This window comes from Coturnix japonica, chromosome 21 (assembly GCF_054131305.1).
Source record: "Coturnix japonica strain WE chromosome 21, WE-NBRP24, whole genome shotgun sequence".
In the NCBI taxonomy this organism is placed as follows: domain Eukaryota; kingdom Metazoa; phylum Chordata; class Aves; order Galliformes; family Phasianidae; genus Coturnix; species Coturnix japonica.
Genome location: NC_140683.1, coordinates 10,922,411 through 10,950,410, shown reverse-complemented (window position 1 = coordinate 10,950,410; position 28,000 = coordinate 10,922,411). Strand labels below are relative to the sequence as shown.

The 28,000-nt window shown below is 45.9% G+C and overlaps 1 protein-coding gene across 12 annotated transcripts in view; it reads right to left on the bottom strand.

The window, feature by feature from the left end:
• Positions 1-27,898, bottom strand: part of EXD3 (exonuclease 3'-5' domain containing 3) — a 163,411-nt gene extending 135,513 nt beyond the window's left edge. For 10 of the 12 annotated variants that reach the window (XM_085521605.1, XM_085521606.1, XM_015878790.3 and 7 more), the window contains exons 1-2: positions 27,778-27,898; positions 24,879-24,939 (exon numbers count right to left, since the gene is read on the bottom strand). The gene's annotated coding sequence lies outside the window, so the exon portion shown is untranslated. Of the gene's footprint in view, positions 1-14,682; positions 14,796-24,878; positions 24,940-27,777 lie in introns of those variants that run through there. The other 2 variants (XM_085521602.1, XM_085521604.1) reach the window with 1 other exon arrangement.
• Between the last annotated feature and the right edge of the window lie 102 nt (positions 27,899-28,000).

The window sequence follows — 28,000 nt, the reverse complement described above, 5'->3', positions numbered from 1 at the left end:
CAGAGGAAGCCTCACTATCCTGCACAAACCGATCTGTTATCTCTGATAACACAGGAACCATCCTCCTGAGTCCAACATTCCCAGCAGGCTCTGACCGAGGGGCTGTGGCAGCTGGGAGCCCACCTTCCCTGCCAGCAGAGGCTGCCTGGGAGCACAGCTGGCCCGAGCCTGCGCAGCACATGGCTCTGCTTTGCTTTCCGCTTTGGCACATTGATGTAAGCAGTGGGTGAAAGTATTTGTGCGAAACTGCTGTGCTCTGAGCTAGAGAAACTGAGATACGAGGACACGTTCCTTCTGCTGCACTAATAAACAGTGGGGGACAGTCATGTCCTAAATCGTTGCAGCTGTTTGGCCAGCAGACATGAGTCAGAACGCTAATATGGATCATCAATGCACGCAGGAGCACGATCTGAACTTTTACCTTCTGCTGAATGCTTCATTTTGGGGGTCAGTCCCAAAGGACCACACAAGAGAGAAGTCAGCCATATCTGCACAGCGTAGATTTGGAAGCACACATTGGTTAAGCTCGCGGTAGAAATCATCACTTCCCAACTCACGGATGCTCAAGCAAACTTCCAGACAGAACGGATGCAATTGGAGGAATGGGGTCCTTTAGGGAAGGTTTGTTTTTGAAGCTTTCCTTCTCCTGGGGGCTCTGCCCTGATGGCTGTAGCTACAGACACAACACTACACACATAAGACTTTACTGGATGAATGAGTAATCTCACCAATCCAGTACATTTTCTCCATCTTGATCTGCTTCCTTTGCTAATCTCCCTTTCTGTTCAATTCAGAGGAGCTTAAGCTATGCCATGCTGATTTCTTTTTGATAATATTCACTCCAGACCAGGTCTAAACACCACAATAATCCAAGGATTTCCTCTCAAATTAACATTTCCTCTGTTATCGCTGTCATGAGCAAATCCTTCAGATCCCAACCATCTGCAGCTCTGCATCTTCCCTCCTCGACTGTTCTCACCACTCAGCAAATGGATCTCACAGGTTTAGGAGAAGCAGAGCACTCAGCTTAAAGGCTCAGACCCAACAGTGCTGTGCTCAACGCTGCACGTGGTCACAGCCAAATGTCGTCTTAGCCAGGTCTGGGGTTGTCAGATATCCATACACAGCATCATTAACCTGAAAGGCATGTGCTTTTCTCAGTATGATTTATTAGCTGTACTTACAGTTGCAATAATGACGGTCTAATTTTTCACCAAGTACTACAGTTTATGCATAGTTTTAACCACCTTTTGAAAGACCTTTATGTAATGACGAATCAACTCATAAAACAATAAAAACGTCAGAACCAACATATTATTCTCCTTTAGGCACAGGCAGGAATATCTGATTTATGTCTGCCAAATGATTTGGCGTCTGAACAACTGGCAGCAAACTCAAAGTTAAATACCAAAGCTGTGGGCAACCGCTGGAAAGATCAGGATTCTTTCCCTTTTCATTTCTACATGAGATGTCTGCTCGGGGCTGATAGAATCGAATTCACTTGTTCACAGGGCAGCAAGTTACCTACTTCAAGCAAGTGTGACTACCCTGCTTTGCCATGAAGTGTGTCTTGTGAAGCTTTGTGTAAGCACAAGTCCACACTTGATCAAAATAACCACAGGAGAGATCCCACCCTGCACAGCTCGCCTGCAAAGCTCTCCACTCTGCAAGTGTGCAGATGCTGCTGTGCCACATCTGCTTGCCTTTAAACTGCCCACACTGCATCCCTTTACAACATGCTCTTACAGCTTGCTTGGAAGTTTTAATGGATGGTCCCAAATATCTCCTCTTCCTTCACCAATCCACCCAGTGGCCTCCCACACTGTGAAATTGGTCGTGATGCTATGTAACTATTTCTCCTGACTGCTTCAGAAGTGGACGGGGGGCTGTCAATCATGCATCAGCTCAGAGAAAAACTGCTCTTGGTCTCCTCCTCAGTGGAAAAGTAGCGTGAGGCACCAGCCCTGGGCTGCACAAAGTTCTGTGAGTGCTCTGCTGTGTGTGCTGCTGTGCTCAGCATCAAGCACTGAGGGGTCCCTGGGAGCAAAGCAGTGCCTGCCTCCAGAAAGGCTCCTCTAAGCACCAGGCTGCATCCATGTCCACGCATATTAATTAAGCCTCAGAAACGCCGTGAGAGCTCGTGCACTGAGGGCTGGGGCCCACTTGCAGCCCAGCCATTTTGAGACAGGAGCACTGAGAAAACAAGCACAGTGCGAGCCTGCAGCGTGCCTTACCTACACTTCTATTGGTGTTTGCAGCTTTGTTGTGGCTTTGCCCCTCTGCAACACGGATGCATTGTTTCTCCAGGCCCAGAGGAGGAAGGACGCTGACACTCAGCACAGCCTCCCCAATTGTCACCCTGAGCAGACATTTGTTTCTCAGATAGCACAAACTCCATCTGATATGCTCACAGCTCTGAGATTTGGAACAGAGCTCCTGGAGACCCCCAGGGCTCCCCCAGGAGGAAGGGCACTGGGTGAGCTGGGAGGACGTGCCTGCTGTACTGAACAGGCAGATGCCTTCAGAGCGCTGCATGCTCAGTCATCTCTTTATCAAACCCTTAACCAATTAAACAGTCCTCTCGTCAAGGAGGACAGTCATTGTCCGTGCAGCCGATGCCCCATTAACACAATGGGATGATCTGCCTTTCTCCCTTTTCTCCCCCCGCTGGGGATGCGCTGCCGGGAAGCTCCGCTCATCTGTCACCCTGCACGCAGCATCCCAAGCCACGCTGCGCACAGTGACGCCTCGCACGCAGCCACAACCAATGTGACGAGTCCCTGAGCCTCTGAAGGGCCGAGCGAACAATCAGCGGGGAGGCAGAAGCCATTCCTGGATAGAATTGACAATTACAACCGCATCGATCCGCAATCTGCAAAAGATGCTGAACCGAGAGCATTTCCAGCAGCCCCTTTTGACTTCAGCACCCAGGCAGACAGAGCTTGCAAGCGATGCAGCTGTTATCAGATGGCATCAGGCTCCTCATACATCTGCACACTGATGGCCGCAGAAGCTGCTGGCTGTCCGTTATCGGACACGAGCAAGAGCCCCAATGCTTTGTCATGCAGAACTGTCAGGCACTGCACAGTGCCCAGCACTCCGCTTTCTCTTCCTCTGAGCACTCGGATTTCCACCCGCACACTGAGGAAAGAATGGAGCCCTTCTGGAAAACAAACAAAACTAAACGAGATACTGATTTCCTCCTCTGAGTGTAACGATGTATCCATGGATCCATGCAAATCTTTCTTAACAAAGAGCTTCTGCCAGCTGCACCGCAGCCATCACACCGGCATAGGAACAAGTACCTGTTTTTCCTGACCTACATTTTCGGGCTGGCAGGGAATCAAAGCACACGTCAAATTACAACAGATTTTGAACGGACTTGCATGCTCCCTCCAATCCCAGCTATTCAGTCTGGTCGGGCCCCATCCGTTTGTTTCTGTAGGGATGGTACCTCTGTTTGAAATTGCACTGTGCAAAGCAATGGGCTTGTTGTTCTAATGCTGAAGAGAAGAATTGGTTTTCCATAGAATTCGGTTCAGTTAGAGACATGTTCCTCCCCTTGAACTGCTGTACGCTATCTGCTCTATTTATAATAAAAGCTGCATGTTCAAGCAGCCACAACCACAAACAGAAAACCAACCCAGCTTTGTCCTGAAGGCCTCAGGAATGAAAACCCTGCCCAGCTCATTGCAGCCCGTGTGGGACCTGCATGTGCATAAATGAGCAGCCGCCAACAAAAGGTATTTTCATAGCTGGATCCCCCCACAGCTGACAGGCAGAACACAGCACAGCATCAGTGCAAGGGGAGCATTTCCTGCCAGCCCCGAGACCCCCTGGCTGGAGGAAGGGATCTTCTGATCCCAGGAAACAGAGGATGGGAAGGAGCGGAGCATCACAGTCAGCTCTGGGCAGAAATCAATCAGTGCAGCTCCCCATGCTGCTGGCCGTGCAGCTCAGAGCCAAACACACTCTCCATCTTTGCTCCCCACAGTTTTATTTGAGCCCAAAGCCACGAACCGCTCCGCCCTGCTTTTGCCACTGTCTGGTTTACCATAAGGTTGCATAAGCTGTGTGTGAAGGGAATGCATTTTAAGTTTCCTTTCTTTTTGTGCCCATTTTCAGATCTCTGCAGTTTCACAATGGCCATATTTCACTAAAATTAAAATTGCCGCATTGCAAAACACATCCGAGAGCAGAACTTCTAATTAAGCTTTCTTTTAAAAAATGTTTTTCACAATCACAGCAAAAGTTCTTGAAAAATGCATCTTCCTCAGGCCAAGTGAAACGTGCTGCAATACAGTGAGTGCACATTTCCCACCCCTCCAAATCCGTGCAAACCAGAAAGCACTGACAAACAGCTACACTAACAGGAGGACTCACCTGCTGCTATCATTACTAACCAGACAGGGCTGAAAAGCTCATGGTACCCTGCCCAGTTCCAGCCTCTGACCGACATAAAGCATGGGGAGCCAGACAGCCATTAGCAGGAACCTGCACAGCCCTCTGCTTTGGGAACTGCTGCTTTTGCTTACCTTATACCTCAGAACTGCAAAACTAATAAGAGTCTAATGAAAAGTGGGACATGATTCACTTGTTTTCCCCTCAGGAGGTTCAGTGTGTTTGCAACAGGAGCGTTACTGATTAAAACAAGAGGTGATGGTTTTAAGAAGCCGGAACACAAACTTGTTCCCAAATGTGCATGTTCTAAAATGAGACACTGGTTTCTATAGTTTACAACTTCAAAAGTCTTCACTTCCATCAGGTAACTAATTTTTTTCCTAATATACATTCGTATGTTTTACTTGACACTGCACAACACGCATCCAACCCGTGTGTCTGGTAACTGCAATGAGATCTTGGGCCACCCCTTTGGTGATTTCCCTTCTTCCTGCTCCACACAGTCACTGAGATGCACTGCATGGACGTAAAGCATAAGACTGTAATTGGGTTAAAGACTGATAAGTACTTAGAACTGACAAACTAAATGCAAATTCAGGTGCACAGAACATTAAAAATACCCACCTATATAGCTCTCCTTGTAGAAAGAGCTGCAAATCCAGCCCAGGATGTCAGACAACTTTAAGAACACACACAGTAGGAATTAGCATTAGACTGAGTCAGAGTGAACATGTTCTGATCTCCAGCGTATTCCACATAATTTGTGTGCAACCAACAGTGCTTTACATTGCCTTCCTTCACACTTGGAATAGTTCAGATAGCACAGTACTCTTAGAACCTACTGTGTAACAACATGTAGGAAGGCTCTGATCTGAAACTCAATCCCTCAATACAATACGGTCACCAAGAGAAGAAACATTAAACCAGAGCTCTTAAATTGGCATTTAAATTAGGAAATTAGTTCTATAAACACAAAACATTTGAGCCGTCCATTTGTTATGGATAACGCAGTAGAGCCGCCAATTGCAAAAGCCATGGACTCCAATTTGGCAGCGCTCACTTTCCAATGTTACATCAAAACCTTGACTCCATCACACGGGAATTTAACTCCTCGAGGCACAAAACAGAAAAACACCAGCTACAAATTACACAGGGACAGTTTTCATGCTTTATTCATTGGAGGGCATTCAGTTCCTGCCTCATGGCTGCGTTGCACAACCCAAGTGTTAAAGATGTGGATTGCAGAGGGCAGCTCCTCTGCACAGTGTGGCTTTGCCCTCCCTCCTCTTCCTGTACTAAAGGACAGGGCACTAACAGTGTCCTTCTGCCAGCATTTCCCCCCCGGCAAAACAATCACCTGGTGCCTTTAGGGGAGTGTGGGGTCCAATCTCCCAAATACAAAATACTCTCTGATAAACAATTCAAAATCCACTGACGTGGAACGTCCCACAGAAAGCACAAGAAAGATAAGATGTTCCACCCAGCTGGAAAACGCTTCCTCGCAGTCACACCCTCCTCACATGAAAGCAGGAATCTTTCTAAGCTCGCACTGAACAGCCCTAGTGGAAGGTCACAAACAATAACAGTGGGTAATTAAAACAATAATTGGGCTTAATAAGACAAAAGTTGAAAGTAAATTGCTCCTCATTTTTTCCCCCAGCTGCCCAAGCCTCAGTAAGAACATGTTTGGGATAGAGGAGAAACTGAAATGACACGATTACAACGATCCGCTGTTCACAACAGAGCTCCTCCTGCCTCCCAGCCCTGCAGGATTCACTGCAGAGCACAGGGATTTCTGGGATGAAGGACAACAGAATGCAGCGGACATGCTGGAAAGGTATTGGGGAACCATCCGTGTTCTTACCCTGCTGGGAGATGGACCATCCCAAACCCAACAGGAATGAAAAACCAACACCAATAAGGAAATCAGTTCTTGCAGCAGCTAATGGAGTTTTTGCAACAGTTGTAGCAGCCTTAAATCTAAAAGATAGTCTGAACAATTGTTTTCAGTGTCCTCAGCTCCCGTGTATCTGCTTCTGTGCAAGACCTCTATGGAAGAAACAAAAATAGCAGCTGGTGCTCTGTAGGAATGCAGCTCGTCCTGCATGGCTGCATGGCTGCATGGCTGTCCCTCCAGCTGTGGGCACATGGCAGACAAGCACATGCTTAACTGTGTGCTCTGCAGCACATCCCTGCTCAGTACAGTGAAAAGCAGCAGTTCTCTGGGAAAAAAAAAAGTCAGTATGTGGTCATGTAATTAAAGACTGTCATAATTCACACCCACATTGCGGTAGGTTGGTGTTGCGCAGGCATCCTTAACTCCGGCATTTCCTCATTTCAGGCTACTTGTATTCGAAATGTAAGTGATGTTTTTACCACACCACACCATAAATTAAGTGCGCAGAAAAAGAAATGTCTGGAGAAAATAATTCTTCAGCAGGAAAACCCATCCAGCTCCCCTGCAGCCAACAGCCCCAGCTCCTCAGTGCGCTGCCGGCCCAGGGCGGACCTGCCCTGCAGGGAGCGAAGCACACGAGCACTGTCAGTGCAATGAGAATCACAGCCACGTAAAGCACCGCGTGCTCTGACATTGCAGAGGGGGCTGAGATGAAAGAGCAGAGACTGGAACGTCAGTGAGCTCAGAGGGGACGCGGGTTGACACGGCCAAGGCCACATGCGACATACTCCAGAACAACCTTCTGCTTTTCCGTTCTTAAGCCAAACAAACCAACCAAAGCATCCCAGCGCCGTGAGCAGCAGCAGGAGGAGGGAACAGCAGGAGGATGGAGCCGTGGGGATGGAGCCGACTTCCCGGCCACAGGAGCTCCTCGTGCAGCGACCTTCATACACAGCTCCTTCTTTCTAGGAATGCAGGGTGAGCTGCTCCCATCCTGCTTCCCACGGGCCGCCCGCACCGAGGCGCACTGAGCATCATCTGCTCCTGCGATCCGACAGATACGGGTGGAAGAAACACACCAGGAGCTAAAGCGAGTTTCCGAGAATGAAACCAGCTGGTACAGAAACAAAAGCCAAATACTCTCCTGGCTGCTGAATGCTCTATTATTATTATTATTATCATTATTATTATTTTAATGTAGCTTAAAACAAAATGAAAAAAATCTGCTTGGAACCCAAATAGTCTCTAGCTGAAAATGTGGTGTCTAGCCTGAAAAACAGAGGCTTCTGGACACAGTGCCAACGAGCGCAGGATTCCCATGGACCTGGTGTTTCTCAAGCCCTTAATGTGGTTCAACTTAGGCAAGTGGTTTTAGGATTCCCAGTTTAAAATCCACAGCGCACATCTGCGATTCATTTCAGTTTCTTATTTTATTTCTTACTTCTTCAACCAGCTCCAAATCATTTTACGAGCTCTTGCAATCCGGTACTAATCAGTTACTCATGCTGCAGGAGTTCCCGCTTCCTCAGCAGGGCTCCCTGTGCACACGAAGCCAAGCTGTGCATTTCATCAGCTGCATTTCACCAGGAACAGCAGTAACTACCTGCTGAACCAGGACGGCAGCGCTCAGGGATTGCAGGACATGAAACACTTCTGCCCCAACCTACAGCACAAACAACTTCCTGCTCCTTCCTTCTGCCATCACTGAATTAAATCAAACACGACTTCCCTACTAGCAATATCCTGACCTATTTCTGACTCAGGGGTTTGAGCGAGTGGCTCCAGGTTTAAGAACGAAGAAATTCCTGCATGAGAAACACAACGAGGTTAAAACTTCATGTAGGAGTGTGCCAAGAATTTGACTTTCAGTATCTGCCCTTCAAACAGCTAATCTGCCAGAAGAAATGCTGCGAAGACGTGCCAAGTAGGGCAGTTATTCTCAGAAGCACTTTTGAGTTGGTTAGAAATGCTACCACATGATGGAGCCTGGCTCCTCACTGCTCCTCCTGCTTAAAACACAGCTTGTCTGAAGGAGACTCCATCTTCCTCAGCAGCAAACAGCGAGGCACCCTGTGGGCAGAAGCACGGCTACACATTGTGCTGCAGCAGCAAACCCCACTCAAGATGCAGCTAATTAGATACAGGTGGATGAAGCAGACACGTCCTCTTCAGTACAATGCAAATGAAAGCTGTAGGTACAGGGTAATTATTGCTCTTGGCTTCCTCACTGACGTTCATTACACTAGCAATACAAAGATGCAGTCAGAGGAGAATAACACACTTTGCAGGAGTCCATCACCATGACACAGAAACCCACCCAACTCAGACAAGGAACCATAAGCCGGCCCTTACCCCATGAAGAACACCACTGTTAGACCCTGCTTGGCCACAAGGAAAACAAAGACTATTGCACGTGACAAGTACAGTTTCATTAGGGCATCTATTATTGTGTATTTGTTCGCTTCCCAATCACAGATCTGGCTTTGATGAAGAGATTCATCAGCCCAGCTGGTAGATAAAGCTCCTTTCCTCAGGGTTGAACCACTGGTTGCCTCTTTCAAGCTTCCAGAGCCCACAGGAATGATTCAGCTCAGGTCCTTGTTGGTGAAGGTCCTCCGAGGGAAGGCCCTGTGTGGTTCTCCCCATGGGAATGGCTACACAGCAGCCAGAGGGCAGATCTCTCCTCATTATCCCCCAGCTCCAGCACAGTATAACAATTAGCTGATAGCACTTCTCAGCTTTGAAGGACAGGCACTAGGGAAACATTCCTCTGATTTCCTGTTTGAACAATGCAATCCTCGCTGTCTGGATCTCGCAGTCAGGTCATGCTGTGTCTGGGCCAGCTTTACTACATCTTTCCTGCTCAGTGTTTATGTTTTGCCTTTCACCCTCCACATGTTTTCTGTCCAGCGCTCCTGAAGGTAAGACATGAGCATCAGCTATTGCACAATGCAACACCCCGGGGAGCTCCAGTATTCTGCAGATGGCTGCATGCACAGGACCCCCTCTGCCACCCCTGACCATCTCAAATGCTGATTAATCCATGTCTAACTATGCAGATATTGTTATTTACTCCAACTTCTTTAACTTCGCATGCTGGAAAAGATCAGAAAACTCCTGGCAGTGTGTTCATACTTAGTATACAAAATGTCACTCAATTTGCCTGGCAGCACTGCTGCAATGATCCATCCTCGGTCAGCTGCATTTGTGATGACAGTAATGAACACTATGAAGATGTTTTGCTGTAGAAGGGAATCAGAGTGCAGAGCTGGACCGGCCCCTCAGAGCTCATCCAGTCTCGCCCTTAGGCTTTAAGGCAGAATCAACTGTAGTTCCTCCATTTTCAACAATATTTGTCTGATCCACTCTTAAAACCTTTCCAAATTGGAGACCTGACAACTCACAAGGGATGAATTCCAGTCTTCCATTATTTCTGTTCAAAACATACAGGAAAAACAGCTCACTGCTCTTTAGCCTTTGGATTGCTAACAAGTGTTAGATCCTGCTGGTCCAAAGTGAATAACTCGCCTCCCGCCTTGTCTCAAATCGCATTTTCTGGACCTACCCATCCAGCCCTTCTCTCTAATTAGCAGCCCCCAGTTTTCCTCACATGCAGCAGTTCCTCCCCAGCTCTGCTCATCACCTCCCTCCCTACAGCAGATTCCCAGTTCTAGCGGACTTGTCCCTCTCTTACATGTCACACGTTCGCCTCCGTTTTCTAACCCCAAACAATTACACCCACACTTAATAAATACAGTGTGACAAAGCACAGTGATGCTGCATGCAGGCAGAGCAGGGAGGCACACACTCAATGACCGCATTCAACACAAAACCACACACATTTCCCAGCAGTTTATTCTAATTTTGATGATCTGTGGCCTTTTCTTTTAACCCGGTGAATTCTCGGAGTGTTAAGGAAGGAAGCCCAGGAGTGCACACAGTTTCAGGAACACCTCGGTGGGCATCTGCACTATTTCTGTCACCCTGCATGTTCTGCGAGCAGTGGTGTGTTAAATTAACTTCTAGTGTAATTCAGAGCAAACGTAACTGCAATTATTCTGCCTAATAAGAGGTTCTCATGGTTGGTGCCAAATTTTGCCATGGTATTTTATCACATGATAGCACTTAGCAAGCTGCACATGATTAAATTCGGTTACGTCAGCAAAGCACAGAACAGCTCCATCCAGCTGCCATCACACCAATATCTGGGCAATCCCTCCCATCTGCCAGCAACACAAAATGAAATAACTCCGATTCTTCAAGGTAATGTTTGCACTAAACAGCCATTCTCTCCAACAAAATAGTAGCAGAGTACTATGCTAAATAAAGCATGACTAAGAACCCACTTAATGTCATGTTAATAAGGGGGTAAGGAATAGAAAGAGAAGGATAAGATTAAAGAAAAGTCAGGAGAAGCAGAAACTGCAGCCAGCAGCAAACGAGCTCCCAGGGGACCGCCATGTGTAAAAGCATCACTGCTACAGTGGTTCTCTTTCGTTGCTAACTGGAATTGACTACATCAAATAATCATTCATAAAGGTCTATTCTGCTGCCTGTGCTTCTACTGGACCCTGTGATACCAACAGGGCAGCACAAGCAGCCAGCGAACTAAGGATCCAGCAAGGAATGGGAGCATGTGGTCAGCAGTGCCAGCTGTAAGAACACGACTGCACACAGTGAGTGCACTCAGAGCACAGCTCCACAGTCAAGACAAAACTCGGTCTCTTTCTGGAAGCCCAGCAGCGCTCACCAAGCACTGCAGCAAGCAGAGCAGCTGTTCTCCAAGCAGCCTTGCTCTAAAGAGAACATCATGTTCTATTCTGCATGAGCTCAGGGAAGCCAGGCTTTTTGCCCTTGCTCAAACCACATACATGGAGCCCCTTTCCAGGCTGCGATGCTTCACGTATCCTGAAATGACTTCCCGGAGCATTCCTTGGAAATCCTTCGGTTAACACAACGGCCCCAGCCAGGAGCGGACTGTTCTGGATCTCATTCACAGACTGTTACTAAAAACTGTACCGACTCATTTCTCTGGCCTCTGAGGATGCCGCATGCAATTGGCTTTTTTTCTTTAAGGATTTCACCCCGAGATCACTCCTACAAACTGTTTCCAGGCTTGCGAATAATTGCACATCTAACGCGTTTCCAAAAGCATCATTAGATTATCGCTGTGCCCAGTGAGCAAAAAACGGACACTGTTAGCAAAATACCCACAGAAACAAGCTTATGAGCACTAAGAGACTTTGTAGCTCCTGTTTTAAAGCGGCACTTAATGATGGCGCTATTGAAAGCTGCAGTTACTTGTTCAGGAATGTAGTGGAGACCTTCCAGCCCCTCCAGGTGGGAGCAGCCCCTTCCCCTGCTCGGCGCTCACTGCTGCGCCCCATCTGCCAGCAGCACATGGAGAACAATGGGCCGTGCTGGATGCTGAGGGCTCTGATGGTCTGGCACAGAAACAGTAAGGACTTGCATCACTCTTTTCAAACTGGGAACTTCAAAGTCACTTACATGACATAGGCTTTGTGTTCCCTTCCAAAGAAAAAGCATTTTCACCAAGCAAACATGCATTAGCTCTCCTGTGAGTGCAAACCCAGTGAGAACAAGCCGGGGGCAGCTTTCCTGCGTAGCAGCCCAGGCTTGGAGGTTCCCAGCACGGATCAGGGACAAACCTTGCTCCCCCACCAGCACTCATACCCACACCCCCCTTACAGAGTGTAACTGTTGAGCACAAGCTCTCAGGTGCTGAGCATCCTCACCACACTCTGTCCCAGGGCTCCCACAGACCCAGCTGCCTCGGTCACCCTCTGTCCTTGCAGGATCTTTTACAACAGCTGAATTCTCACCTTGCAGAGTTTGGTTCCTATGTGCCACACATAGGACAGGCAGATAATCTCAACTGTTAGCGCTCATTCAGAAAGGTGCATCTTATGTAGCAGAAATAAAACATACTAGTAAAATGAACAAAAGGGGAAGCGGAGATGACTCGGCTATGTGATCCCAGGTATGACACAGCAGTATTTCAATAGCTCAATGCTCTGGTTTGCTGCTGAGTTAAATACATTCATCATTTGTTTTCTAAAGTGATGGCAGAACCACAGCCAGGCTCAGAACACACCTTGCTGGACTAATGGGAGGATCTCATTTCCTTCTTCATGAGCATACAAAATTCAGGTTACATGACAGAAAAGCTCACAGCCATCATTTATTCATTTATTCAGACGCCTTTGGGAAGATCCTGTAGTTTGGCTCCACTTTTCTTACATAATTCTGAACAACTGGTAAGTGTGTTAAAAAACCGTGTGGATGATCCTTATTCAAATGTTTTGGCAGAAGGCAATAAAAGCAAAGAACCCTGTGTAACCTCGGGCTTACAAAGCAAAATAAAGGGAGCTGGAGGGGAAAAAAAGAAAATGTAATCTAAATGTATGATGGAAAAATGCACAGAAATAAATGGAAAAGAAAAAGCAAGAACGGCTCAGTGCATAAAGGCACGTGTGGCGCTTCGCAGCAGACAGCAATGCAGACATAGAAATGCCTGCTCTGCACAAGGATCTGCTTGAGAAGGTGTTAACTGCCTGCTGGGGAGAGCTGCCCTACGTGGTGACGCATCCTCGGTCATCTTGGTGCCTTCTTATCAGGGAAGCACCGTGCACAGGGTACTTGCAGCAGGGACAGAAAGCCCTTGGGTGCAGGTACGGAGCTGAGGTTGCAGGGTCTGGATCAGCCACAGCACTGGGAGAGCTGATTGAGTGGCACGAGGCTCAGCAGAGGAAGAACTGACTGAAACACCAAGGAGAACTCCAGGAGGCAAGCAAGGCCACAGCGAAATGCAGCAAGAGCAAAAGGTAGGCTCAGTGGCTGGGAAAAAACCTTCAAGAGAGAGAATCAATATAGGGAATTACCCCTAAGGGAATCGGTGGAAGCGCTTTTGCGTGGGTATTTTATGAGAGACTGGGCATACCACCAACAAATGTACTGCAGGAAAGAATCAGACAATGGCAAGGAAATGGATAAAACGTGTTACTAAGACAATTTCCAGATCCGATTTCTGTGAAGAGAAGTCCATGACCTCACCACTGGATCTGTGGTGCTGCCATTAAGCACTGCCCCATACAGGCCCCAAGTCCCTCACTAGCAGGGATATGGTCTGGAGACAGACCACACCAAAGACCAAAAGGGATCTGGGAGTGGCCCTTCATTGTTACTTTATTTTTGCATTAATGATGGGTCAATTTATGTCCACGGATTTTGTAAGGCAGAATTCACTGGGGATACTGAGGAGCAGAAAACTGAGACACAGAATAAAGCTTTTGGGGAAAACAAGAGGTCTGAACTTGATTAAAAGGAAAGAAAGAAAAAAGAAAAAAAGCCCCGAGAGGAACAGAACATTTGAAGACACACATGGAGAGAAGCGACTCTCTTCCAAGGACAGATGGTGGCAATGGAAACACTGAAAATGGCTGGTTGGCCAAAGTGCTTTTCTGTCCTTGCCGCGTCCTTTCCAGTTCACTCCAGTTCCCCGAAGTGCAGCAGAAGTGCCAGCAGCTTTTTCCTAAGGAAGATTCCCAAACTGTGAGCAGCACAGAAACGATGCGAGCACCTCCTGGACACCAGCAAGACCTGCCTTTGCAGTGTCACAAAGACTGGGCTCGCTGCCTACAGCTGCACCTCCAAAGGACTCAGACACGAATGCCAGCAGTTCTGGTGAAGGCTTTAAGAGCCGACAGAATCTCCTCTACATTCATTTCTGCAGTAGTTAAAGAGACAGTTGGGTAAATTCTGCTATCAGTAGGAAAGAAAGCACAGTAGCTGGTTGTTTATTTTAACATCTAACACTGAAAACCTCCAGGTCATCTGCTCAAGCAAATACAGAAGATATATGGAACAAGGCTTCAGTTAAATGAATCTGTGGAGTCCTGTATCCTTTGTACCATTATTATTAACCTACTGCCCAAAACAATGGAAAAGGAGCTCTCAGTCTCCTCCTCACAGAGGAAAATAATGATGCACATTCCTCTTAATTTAATGCTGCTGTTCCTAAAGGAGGTAGTAAATACAGAATGAATAGGAAAGCTGTGACTATGCCACCAGCATGGACTGTCATTTAAATCCTTTCCAATTATAAGAACAATGAAAATATATGCCTGGAAAGGACTTTGGGGAGCGATATACTTTTAGCCTCCCACAGCTGTTTGGTCGAGGGCTCCCCATGGAGCTGGGCAGCAGGGCACGCACCGTGATAAGCTGCTTGCTTCCAACACACCCTGCAGTTCAAGAGCAGACAAAGCTGCGCTAACAGCTGCACGGTGCACCCAGCTCTACTGAGCAAACGTTCGTGTGAATCAGGAATTGCAGACAACCCTTATTTCCAAAAATGTACTGACCTTCAGCACTGCAGAGCTAAGGAACGGAGGTTCTGATCTCCATTTCAGCCAACTGGTAAAACTGGACTGAGAAAATCAGAGCAGCTTTCAAGTTCTGCCTGCAAACCTGCCACTGAGCAAGAAAGGAAAGTGAAAGAGACATTTCATACAACCTTTGTGCTTTTGGTGTAACTGCGAAATTAAGTGACAGAAGAATTCAGGAGATCTGGTGTCTCTGCACTGGTGCAGCTGGATGCATCTCTAGGAGGCACAGTGCAACAACATTTAAATCATCCAGGGCCCAAGGAAGGAGGAACTCTCACAATTTTCATTGTTTTTACTCTTAAAATTCCTTTACAATTTAAAATATTCATGAATTTCCCATAAGACTGCATTGTATGAATCCCTCTGCACAACACAAACATTTCCTGATAACACGAAGAACCAGAACTGGGTCTGAGAGAATAGAATAAATCTATCTGCCACAAGGATGAAACACGGCTTCCTTCTACAGGTGGCTCAGTGGCACTAGGACACCCACCAAGCCATAAGAGGATCAATGAGTACAAATTATGCTCTGTGAGCACCAGTGTACAACTCCATATTCCACTCCCATTGGCAATGACGGGCCCAAAATCCTCTTCCAGATCTCAGCTCCACTAATAGCACTATTTTCAGTTCTTTTGAGCCATACTGATGTGTTCATGGTGTCTGGGAAAGGACGTCTTCTTCAGCTGAAAAAACACACTGAGCCCATTGGGGGATCCTGCATATGTATTTACTGAGCAGTTTTAGCAAAATTTTGGCTAAAAGTTAATGTATATTTAGTTAGCTGAAACAGATTGTAATCACGGCATTTTCAGCCTCCTGTTGTATTCTCCATAGTCTTCCACCCCTTCCTCAGGGCATCAGAGGCAGCAGGGATCTGGCCTCATTCCTGCTGCACAGGATTGTACAACTGTATCCCTGTGGGGTTTGTGTAAGCACAGACAGGAGACAGCAGAAGAAAACTGCTTCGCACACCATGCTGCTGCGGGGGGCTCTGGCAAATGTCGTTATACATATGGCAGACAAAGTTCAGCTTGTCCATAGTGAAATGTAGACAGCTCATTGTAAAGGGCTATAACAATGACACAGGAAATGGAAGCCAAGACAAAAACAAGAAAGAAAAGGGTGAAGCAGACTCAAGAACTTTGTTCCTGAAAGTAGTTTCACAACTGAGTACTCGATAGCAACATCTGAACAGGAACATCTCTGTCTGGTTGTGGACAGGCTCCCATTTGGGCAGGGCAAACACCTTGTTACCTTGTTTCCTCCCTATTTCCCTGGCATTTCTGTGAGGCTGTTCTCGGTCCGTTGGTAAACTCCAGAAAAGCCCTGGACTCTCTTTTGCAGCCTCAGCCATGGCTGTCACCAGAGAGTAACTGCTGCAAAAGAGATTTCCTGCAGCCAAGTTCCACAGCATGTGCCAAAATGCCTAAATTCCTGATTAGATACTGACCGTGGAACAAAGTTTGGAGCTCTTGGAGAACTCAGAGTTCGCTCTTACTGTTTTTTATAAAGACTGAACAGAGGCCAGGGCTGTAAACCTAAATCCGTGCTCCTTCTGCCCCCTCCTGCTCCCTTTGGCAATAGAGTTCTGTTTCCAGCTGTAAGTCGCTGTCAGCCAAGGGATGGAAAAGCATCATCCAGCTTCCTCCCCCCCCTTCTCACAAGCAGCACCTGTACCAGCAGCTCCTCTGTGCTACCTGAGCTTGCCTCCTGCAGCCCTGGAACAACAGCCATCCTTCCCATCCCACTGTACTACACTGTGCTCTTAGCACTATTTCCTTTGGGGAGGCTCTTCCAAGCCACCCAGACCCCCTTCCTTCTAAGCCTACTGAGTTCTAACAAACACTGCGCAGCTTCCCTTAACTGAAGTCACAAAAATAGTAAGTTACAAAATGGACCTGAATTCTCATCCTAATTTTTTATTTTGATGATTGCATTCTCTTTGTTTTCAGCCTAAGCAAAGCTACACATAATCCTGATGCACTATCACAGGGCGACCACACATCAGTAAAGCACATGCACTTCTAGAGCATCCCCAGTGCCTTCAGTGTTACGAGGTCTTGCCTCAATTCTTCTTCCTATACTTATTACAGAGATATTAAGGAGACATTGGCAGTCTTGGCCAGGAATAACCAACAGGCTCCAGCACCACAAATAACCTCACACATCCTGCAGGAGTCAAGGACAGATTTCTTCTTGTACATAAAGGCTACAGACTTTGCCCTGACCCTGAGCTCCTCAAACCTTGCCCCACTGTTCCTATTTCATTCATTTCCAGTGGTGACAGAAAAGCTGGGAGCCAGAAAACAGACCAAATTAGAGCAATTGCCAAAATGTTCATTTATGTGTGAGTATTTCTTCAAGCAGAAGGCAGGGAGATAACGCTCCACGTCAGGGCTCCCATTAACTTCTACCTTCAGTGATAAATGGTTCAATTCCACAAACAGAACCTGAGTTTTATGTGCTGAATGGGAACTGCTGGGAAGATTCAGGGGGTGATTCCAAAGACAGAGGTGAGCATTCGATCCTGCTGCTTACCCCTCTACCAACAAAGTTATGTCAAGTTTCCAAGTGACAAAATCAACATAGAACATCTCCTCTAACCTGGCTTCTTCAGCTTCAAATGTGAAATAAAAAAGCCCTATATATAAAAGCATACCATCTGTGCAACACAGCACATAGGAAACCAAACTTACACAGATGGGAAATATCACACGCTCCCTTATGTCTCTATCAACACACCAGCTTTGCAAATCTGCCCTAAATAAAAACAAAATTGACAACACATTATGTCTGAGGCCAACAGGGCTGCGTACGCCTCGCATGTACTTGGCAGAGCTGGGATTGTTCTCTCCACTTTTAACAAACAACTCACTTATAAATGAAAAAACTTGCTAATGTTCAAGTGTTCTTCTGTGTTCTAATGTCAGGAGGATTGTATTCAACTCATTTGCCATCAAATCCATAGAGACAAAGTAGTTGGTTGTTTAAAGCCCCACGGGACTTGACACAGCCTTCTTTTGAACCACAGCAGGGACAAATACAGATCTGGAACACTCTCTTGTTCTTTTAACTCCCTACCAATATGTGAAAGTATCATTTTAAACACATTTATTTCCACCAGTTACATTAGGTGAAGAATATAGCTGAGCACATATGGAAATGCTTACGAAGCGGCTCCATTTTCTGTCCAAGAAGTCTGTCGGCAAACACAATAACCTCAGTCACACTCATGGCAACTCAACATACTTCACAAAAACAACCAACACAAAAAAAACTTTGTTTCCTTGAAGACCGCACTTCCTTTATTGAGCAGGAGGAGTATCTGAGAGGAGAGGGATGAGCTGGAACAGACAGGTACAAATAGAGCCAAATATGATTAAAAGAAACAAGGAACCAAAGTCAAGCTCTGCCAACTCAGATTGCATCTCCATCCCTTCAGGATGACATCTTGCACAGTGCTTTGCAGCCCACAGTTTAAGTAGAGCGCTGGGCAGTTACATTGCCCAACACATCCCGAGAGTTTGCAACAAATTATGGCTTAAGATTTCCCTGTGCCAGGTCTTGACTTGAACTGAACTTTGTAGATCAGACTCCAAGAACGTGTCCAACACTTTCATGCAGACTCTCAGCACTGAGTCTTGCTTCAAAAGCTACTGCACTTCAGGCATCATGCAAACTATTTCTGTTTGCATCTTTGGAGCTTCCATCTGATGTACAGACTTTTTGTTATGGAATGAGAGGACTAAACAGCACGGGTGTCCTAAAGAATCCTGCAGGACTCTCATTGTAAACTCCCTACACTCTATCAACCACCACTGCTACATGTTTTCTCCTCTTTTTCATCAGTCAACTAAATACTGCTCTTTCTCACTCCATGAAAAACTGGTTTCTTTAGAAGTGGCGGCAAAGAACCCGGTCTGAAACTGACCATCTGAAGATACCATACGTACTGGCACCCCCTAATCCAGGTATTCAATTAGCTTTTCCAATCCTTTGATTTGTCAAACTCCTTTTACAAGAGACGTGTTGATTCCTTCATGCTGATAAAAGCTTTATCATAAGCCCAATAATTCTGATCTATATTATTGTTTGGATGAAACTGCCCACTAATAAGCTGCATTTCTCAGCATGCAGTTCCACAGTCTCCCTGAAGTCTTTTCCAAGCCGGCATCATACCAGCCCTATCTTTTGTTTGCTGAGGATGATTTCAGTGAAAGCGTTAATAACTCAGCAATTTCCCCTTGAATCTCCCCTGTGCTGTAACAACATCTGCTCCCCACAGCTCAGCATTTTTCACCACTTTCTTAAATCTTGCTGCGGTAGCTCAGTTGGAGCCTCGTTCTGCTGCAGAAACCACGAGGAACACAGATGCCACAGAACTGATTTCTCTTTCAATTCCACCTTCTCCAAGTAACTCGTTCACACACCAGTATTTAAAGGTCTAGGCAAACTTTTAGACAACCATCTTATTTCCAACACATTTGGAAAAGAACTGCTACTTTTTATACTAACTGAAAGCTGTTCCTCTAAGTTTTTGGCCTTTCAAAGTGTTTGTTCTTTTCTATCATTCTCACTTGGTCATGACTTCAGCTTTTGGAAGGATGCCTCAAACTAAAGCCTTTCTTCCCTGCTGTTTCACATCATGGTTTTTCTCCCTCTCTCAGCTTTTGGTAGGGCTGGGGCATTTGCTCTGCAGTAGAATGCTTTTAAATAATCTTCACACCACCTACAAACATTTCATCCTTTCCTCCACTCCTTTCAGTCTCTTTTTAACAAGCTTCCTTATTCTTGGCTTGGATTTCTTCCGCAAGGATGTACAAGTATGTCTGTGTTCACGCTTACGGGGGGTCACCAGTAGTAAAACTTTGCACCAAGTTCTGCACAAATCTCAGAAGAAAGTTGAAAGTGGATACAGGGTTTCAGAATATAATGCATTGCAATAAGGAAACAAAAAAAAAAGCAAGATCTCAGGCAAGGGAGGCTCACCATCCTCTGTGGCCTTTGCTATACAAAACTAGTCCTAAGACAGGGATTTTGTCACGTCCATGAGGTGTAGCTGCATGTAAAGGACATGAACTACCACTGAACCTCAGCACAGCCTTCTCTTATTAACAACTTCAGCTTTACGTTTTGTTTACATTTTTCATTTACAAAAGAAAAAAAAAGATCACCAGTCTAATAGCAAAAACAACCACTTAAAATGAAAAAACACTCAGGGAACCGTGAGAACAGGTTTAAGGGGGAGGGGAACGTTTACATCATCTTCTCGAGTTGAAGGAATTTTCAACGCTAGGGACAATACGGCCCAAGGGAAATGGTAATGGGAGAGAAATAAATTCTTTCACCTCTGGGTTGAAATCCAAGTCAGGCTGGTAGTAGCCAAAAACCATTAGCTTAACATCTGCTAGCTGTTTGGTAACCCATCTGAAATGAGTTATATTCCTCAGTGTCCACATCACAGTCCCACTAATTGGCACCATGTTGGCAATCTAAACAGAGAGGTTAAAGACTGAACACGCAGCAAGCATGAGCTACAAGATTAGTCAAATTCAGATTCGAGTACATATGTGAGAAATGACACGTTTGGTGTATGCAGCTCCATCCAATGGTCCCACCATCCTGCTCTGCCCTCTGAACAAAACAGTAAATCCAAGCAAGCCAACAAGCTGTCAGCATTCCTGTGTCAAGCGTTCAGTTTCAGAGCTACTAAGACACGTTATTAAGTTAACTACTACTCCAAGCAACTGCAAAATTTTAAGCAAAATATGGTACAGCAAAAATTTAATTACAACCTGAAGTGTTTGAATAATAGGTACCAATATCTATTTAAAAAATATTTTTCTTAACATCAGTTTTAACTAAAAAATGCAACAACCTTTCTCAAAAAAGCAGCAACAATGTAGTTTCATAAATCTCAAGTAGCAAGACTCATTTCTCTTTGTCTTCCCAACAAAGAAATAGAGCAAAGGCACAAAGCTGACCTTAGGACAAGATCCAGTAGCCTTAAGAAAATCACCCTTTGCTGTGCCCCACAGTAACACATTTGTGTCTGAGGAAAAAAAAATCAGGGGATCATTGTAATAAAAAACAATTAAAAAATGAATTTTTCATATCTGAATATGGCACAGTCTAAAAACAGCCTGAACTACGAAGGAAGGAAGGAAACTCGTGTTACACTTTGGAAACCATCCCCGATGTTTATGCAGCGCTTCAGTTTAAAGAACTGCTTATGATGAGAACATGATGAAAGCTGCTGAGCATGAAAGGAGATATAAGCAAAGCCAAAAGATGCATCTCTGCCAGAACTCTACCAGAGCACAGAATTACTGAGTAAATTCATCAGAGAGGGACCTCTGGAGGTTTCCAGGCCAATCCTCCGCTCAAAGAAGGCCAACTTCAAAGATGGATGAGGTTACCCAAGGATATTCTAGATGAAAGCACAACACAGTACAATGCCATGCAAAATCCACATATAAAGAAATTGTTCCTGCTAGCTGAATACCCCTTTCATTTACTACTGCTCTGGAAAGATTCAAGTTCTAAGTTGTTTAGAGAGCAGTAATAATGGCTTGCTGCTGTTAAGAACAGTGGTCAACTTCTATAACTTTTAGATGTAAAAAAGGACCATGCCACATTTTTCAGATGCCAGAGAAATTGCTTCCCATTGTAGTCATTACTTCTAGCTTCTTTTCATGTCACATCGCAGCAAATAATTATACAGACACTGAGGTGGGATTTGTTGTGCTGACATATGAAAGAGAATTAAGGGAGATGGTGAAGACTGCCAGGAACCTCGCCAAGCTGGAAGGAACGAGGCCAGCACCAAAGAGACAGAAGTTGCAACTGTTCTGCCTTTGGCTGCATTCAACCCACTGAGCTGCCAGGATGGACTCAAGTGAATCTTCAGAAGTAATTCATGATGCTGCATGATGTTAATTGCACAACAAGGTCCAAGCAAATGATATAGTGAAGAGCTTTATCGAACAGCTCCAGCATTCACTTCTGAACTCACATGCAGGTGCTACATGAGCTTTGTACTCAAATGAATGTTTCCTCATGAAACTCACTATATAAATAATAACAAACTCGTGAGTTTCCTGAGAGTAATTCTCCCCCACCTGAAAAACAGGAGGGGTCCAAGAAAGAAATTCTCTGCAGGGAGGGTGTCAGGAAGGAAGGAAGTGTGAATTACATAAACCTCTGGGTAAGTTCCCCTTTATAAAAAGGAAGGAAATTGGAGTTAGCTGAAGAGAGCATGTTTAGCATCGCTGCACAAGCTGGGAAAAAACTAGGAAATCCTGGGTACAGATAATGCTGCCTCCTCCTGTCACTGCTGGGCTTTCCATGGGGAGAGGTGAAAGGTTCGACTCGCACTCTTTCATTTGCAGCAACACTTTGAAGTTACCTACACATCACAGCCACCATTGATGGTCACCTCTCCCGTAAGTCCTCTTATGCTCTGTTGTAATAGATGTAATAGCGCTATCAAAAAACATGTGTTTTCACTTTTTTTTTTTTAATAAAAAAGACCAACTTATAACTGAGCGGAGACAAAGGCTCTGTTGATACAACATGTGGATTAAATCTGAAAGGAGAAAGAAAGCTGTTCTGTTGAGCTGACAATCCTGCACAGAGGGCTTATATCTAAATTGGTGCAATAAATCAATAGGAAAGATTTATTTGGCTGAAACAACCATTTACTTAGGCATGGAGCAAGAGTGTTTTTAAATCACTGCGGACACTGAACACAAAACAGCTTCTTTGGTTTTGTTCTTTTTTTGCCTTTTTTTTTTTTTTTAAAAGTATATCCCCAAAGTTTTGCATTTGCTTTGCTTAAGAATATTGACGTTTTGGCACTCAGAGCTCTGACCAGTCAAACACCACTGGGCTCAGAAAAGAAATAAATCGGTTGCTCCATTTACATGACTACATTAAACAGAGGAGTGGCCTAAACTTATGCTTTCTCCCCATTATGTTCTTCTCCTGTGTTTTATCAAGTGAATGTTCTACTTTTCTTAAATTCTATACAATTCTCACTCATATACAAGCAGGGAATGTGTCAGTTTTTGCTACCTAACAGTGTGTCAGACTGCAATGTCTCCTGCAGCACCTTCTGAGACCTACACAATAACTTGCTGAGAAACCTCACTCCTTAGATGGGCACTAATGAGAAGGAGGTGCTCAAGAAGCTGCAGTCACCATCCTCAGAACGCTGCCAGAAACACACATTTGGTCTCTGGATCCCCAAAGACAAGCTGTTGCTGAGGCACACTTAAAACAACGAGGATTTGGCAGAGTATTTTAAGTATGACACTGGTTGTAAGCGTAGATGGGACCATGAACAGCAGCCACCTCTTTAACTGAAATCAGATGGTACCTGGACCTGACTGCAGAGCATGAGCAGAGATGACGCTATAGCACCCACTAATGATTTTGTGCCTCATGCCACAAAGATGGCATTGACTAACCCATGCAAACATCACAAGCACGCAAGCACCACCTGCAAGTGCTTACACAGAACCCAGCTGGTAGCACTGTTGCTAAAACAGAAGAGGGAATTTACAGGCTAAGTAAAGCAATATATTAAAGCTGCTGAGGTTTCTGTACTGCAGGCATCATTCCTGCATAGGAAACGTGCACTTCAGACAGCCAAGCCTACCCAGAGCAGGTATGATTCAGAGCTAATTGCTCAGAAAAATGTTTCAAGTTACACCAGTTTGTTATGCTTTTATAAAAGCAAAACAAGGTATGTTTTGGGCAAAGCAAAGATTGTGTTTATGTTTACAGACAATCTGACTCCCACATATAAAGAGTGTTTCTCCCTGCACAAAAACAAAAAGCATCAAGAAAAGTCAAAATTAATGCAAATGATCTGCCTCTGTAATCTTGCCTGAACAGAAGAAGCACCAAAGCAGTTTTAGCAACCTTCAGTTCAACTTTCCAGACTCCTGCTTTGTTCAACACCTTAATTATACTTTAAAAATCTACAACACTTGAAATTTCAGGGCACATTTCTGTACACTGACTAATTCTCCCAAGGTAAAAATGATTATCCTCTCCATTACAGAAGGAAAGTGAAAGAAGACAATAAGCAATTTGTCAAAGGCACAGAAAGAACTCATGTAATGGCTGAGATCAAAATCCAAGACAGTCTGGAGAGTTTCTTATTGCTTCTAAGGCATTTTTTCTTAAAGATAACAGCAGAATACAAAAAAGTTCTCATAAGAACATCCATTAAGGATCAAGGAAGTTTATGGGGTATTATTTAAATAAATGAATCCACTGTTGGAAAACTACAGTGAATTATCTACTAGATTGCTGTTATCTCCTAAATACAGCTCTAGCTTTAAGTTAGCCCACAGCAGATCTTGCCTTTATCATAAGATAGGGAAATGTACAGGATAATCCATCTTGGGCTTCACGCTCTGTACTCCGGAGCAGCACGTCACATCTCCAGCAGGACTCCTTTTCCCAGCAGAGGATGTGCTGAGCGCTGCCCAGCAGCAGTATTGCCGTGTGTTATTCAAGAGTGCCCTCTAACGAAGCTCAGCCACGTTCCACAGCACGTACACAGGAGACCAGAAAAACCCCATGTGAGACTTTCCAGAAATTTCTCGTTAAACTCCAACCTTTGTTTTCCACTGAACAAAAGGGAAAACCAGACGATACACATTGACTGGTGACCGCGCCTGCACCGACGCTTTATGTTCCCTTCTATTGTGGAAGTCTTCGCTGGTAAATTTATCAGTGGGCAACAGGACAAAAGACAATAACGGATAAATTCAGAGTTCCCACTTTCTGAGAAAGGAATCTGAATGAGATGTGACACCAGGGCACTTAACTGAGTACAACTTAAAGATAAACTGAGTTCCACACAATCTATTTTATCTGTAAGGAACCGCTGGGTAGATTTTCATCACAGGGTACAGTTAAATTAACCTTTACAAAAACAACAATATCATGAAGTTCACAAATCAGAATTGAGTCCTCATAAATCCACTCCCCAATACACTGCAGCTTCATAGAACATCGCTTTTCTGAAGGGATGCCTTCATTCTGAGAGCAGCCATGGAAACACAGGAAAGAAATGATTTCCTACAAGTTTGTATTGTTTGTGAGTTTAGAAAAACATTCTGCAAACAAATGAATAAAATCAGACTCACCCAGAAGGATGGTGACACTGAGATCTCCAAGTGATGGCTGGGGGTTCCACTGCTCGTAGTCCTGCAAGGAACCAAACAGCCCATGGTTAGCACACACAGCTTTCTGTACACTCGCTAATAGGACACCTAGGTTAGTGTTATCTTGGGAAGAAAGCAATTCAAGCACACATGAAACATTTTCTTAGAATCACAGAATGACCAAGGTTGGAAAAGATCATCGCCCGGCCGTCCACCTACCAGGTGTATTTCCCCACTAAACCATGTCCATCAGTACAACATCTACACGTTTCCTGAACACCTCCAAGGATGGTGACTCCACCACCACCCTGGGCGGCCCATTCCAGTGCCTGCCCACTCTTTTGGAGAATAAATGTATCCTACCATCCAACCTGATCCTCCCATGGCACAACCTGAGGACATTCCCTCTAGTTCTATCACTAGTATGGCTACTAAAGACCAGCCTGACACAGTGCGGTGTGTATTCACAGCTTTACTCTGTAAAACAGGCTGGCACTCCCCATCTCCAAAAAAACAGACCAATTTCTCTTTAGTTTGTACCAGTGGGAGACTTCAGTCCCCCAGAAATACTTCCCAAAAACTTACAGGCAACTGTTTAACCTAAGAAAACCCATGTGAAGCAGCGTAATGCAGCAAGCACTTCCCAAGCAGAGCAAAGGTCCTCCTCCCACATCTTCACGCATTCCTCACAGCGCTGTTATGTTCCAGGCAACTCTTTTTCTGACATAACAGCTTATTCCTCGAGGAGGTTCAGGCAGAGTTTGACATTAAAAAGATCAGCAGTGGGCAGACGGTGTCCTGCATGTTTTGGAAAAGGGATCTTTCTTTCACTAACACAAAACCCAAACAAGGCTCAGGGAGTCTGCATGGAAATCAGGAGTGGCCACAGAATCCCTTTGGAACCACAAAACGGGAAGTTTCAGTGCAGAATGAGAACTGTAAGCACAAGAAATAACACAAACTGAAAGTTACAGTACTTTGCAACCTGAGCTGGAACTGGGTTGTTCTAAAGAACATCAGAGATGGCTTTTTCTTTTCTTTTCTTTTCTTTTCTTTTCTTACATAGAAATTTGTTCGACGGCAGCAATTGCTGTAACTCTCCAACAGGTCAACTGCAGCTTAGAGCCAGCACCAAGGACCGTACCCAAAGTGTCATCTCAAGCGAGTGGCAAAGAGAGGGTTTTAATTACGTTTGATCTTATCTGCAGACCATAAAGCATTCTTTGCCCTAATTCACCTCGCAAGGAATTCACACAGCTGGGAAAGAGCGCAGTGCTCCGGATCCCAAGCAGTTGGACAACACTCTCGACTTGCAGCCCAAGTCAATGCCATTTGGTGATGTTGCAACACTAAACCTGCATGTCTGTTCACAGGGGAAACAAGAGTTTCAACCCCTGGGAAAGGAGCTTCCCAGCCTTCTCTTCTGATACAAATCTAAGTGCAGTTTCTCTGCAGCCTTCCCTTATCCCAGGCATTCACACTCTCCTCTTTCATTGTTTCTCACAAGAATTGTTCAGGCTTTTATCACTGACTTCCACCACAGTTCTTCCCACACTGTATTAATTTACTAGACATTAATTCAATTAAAAGATGAAAATGGGAAATGGAAAGATGTTCAGCATTTAGCGTAACTCATTTCTGGTCATATAATTCCACTCCTCTCAGTTCCTTCATGGCCATCCCTTGCTCCACACACACCATCACAACACGGAGCTGCTTGAGTGGGCCACAGTTATTTGCCTGCACAGCTGACCCAGCTGGCTCTGCATTGTGCTCCCACCTGTAACCTAACAGAGCCAAGAGCTCACAGCACTGAGCGGACACACAGAGAACGCCCACTCCTCCCTTCCCTTCCATCTGCCTTTAGCTTTGCCAGCTCACTCCACTTTGTGTCTGAACCAACTGAGGTGCTGTGGTTTAGTCCTCCCAAACCTCCGTGAGCAGCGACGTCTGATTGCTCTGATGCAGCTTCACAAGAGCAGCTTCTTCAGCCCCAACAAAGCTGAGACACGTTTGCTGTCACTGCTGTCAGTGAGCACCGACAGGGCTCTGTGCACGTGAGCATCGTGATTACTCGTCATAGGCAGCAATCCTGCCTAAAAGATCCCGAATCAAAGTCTGCTGGCAGGTAGCTGCCATTGCAGGGTACGTGTTCTGCTGGTTCTGCTCCCCGTGCTGAAATTTCTGATTATTCCTGTTCAATTGTTTGCAATAAACAGTGAGAAAAAAAAACACGGAATCCAAAGTTACGGGAATTAGTGACATGGTGCCAAAAAGCTGCCACAGCCGTGAGCATATCGCCATAGGAAACCACAGAGCATCAAACACCCAGTGCTGCCTGAGACTGCCAGATCCATGGGAGCACGGGAAGGTTTTCACTTTATTAAACAAAACTTCATAATTTCAGTGAGTCAATAGATCCCGCAGGGCAGCATCGCTCGGGGGGGTTCACCAGCTTGGGAGCTCTGAGCCCATCACTCACTGTATCCCCCTCACTGTACCCTAATGCACCTCACTGTACCTCATTGTATCCCACTGTACCTCAATATACCTCACTGTACCTCACTGTACCTCACTGTACCCCCACTGTGCACTCAATGTACCCTAATGTACCCCAATGTACCTCCCTGTCCCTCTCCTCCCCCCTCACCCATCGCTTCCCGCCGTCCCGTCCCGTCCCGCCCCCCCTGCGGCCTCCCCCCGGTGCGGCCCTGTCAGCCGCTCATTCCGGCCCACTCTCTATCAGTGCCGCACACTCCGTACCCCCGAGCTGTCCGTCCCCCCGCCCCGTCCCGCCCCCCGTTGCTCTCTTCGGTTCCGGTTCCTGCGGCCCATTCCCGTTCCCGGAGCGCCCCGCGTGGCCAACGGCGGCTGCACTCACCTGGCGCCCGCCCGGAAGTGCCGTCGCCATTCGGTCCGTTCTCAAACCCTTCCCCGTGGCGGACGCCGCAGTTCCCGGAACGTCCCGTGCCGGCCCCGCGCGCAGCCGGACCCCCTTACCGACACGTGCCGGCAGGGGGCGCTATAGGCCGCAGTAACGCTGAGTGGGGGGGGCGGTACCGTATTGACCGCCCGCATACCGAAATTACCGTAATTACCGGACT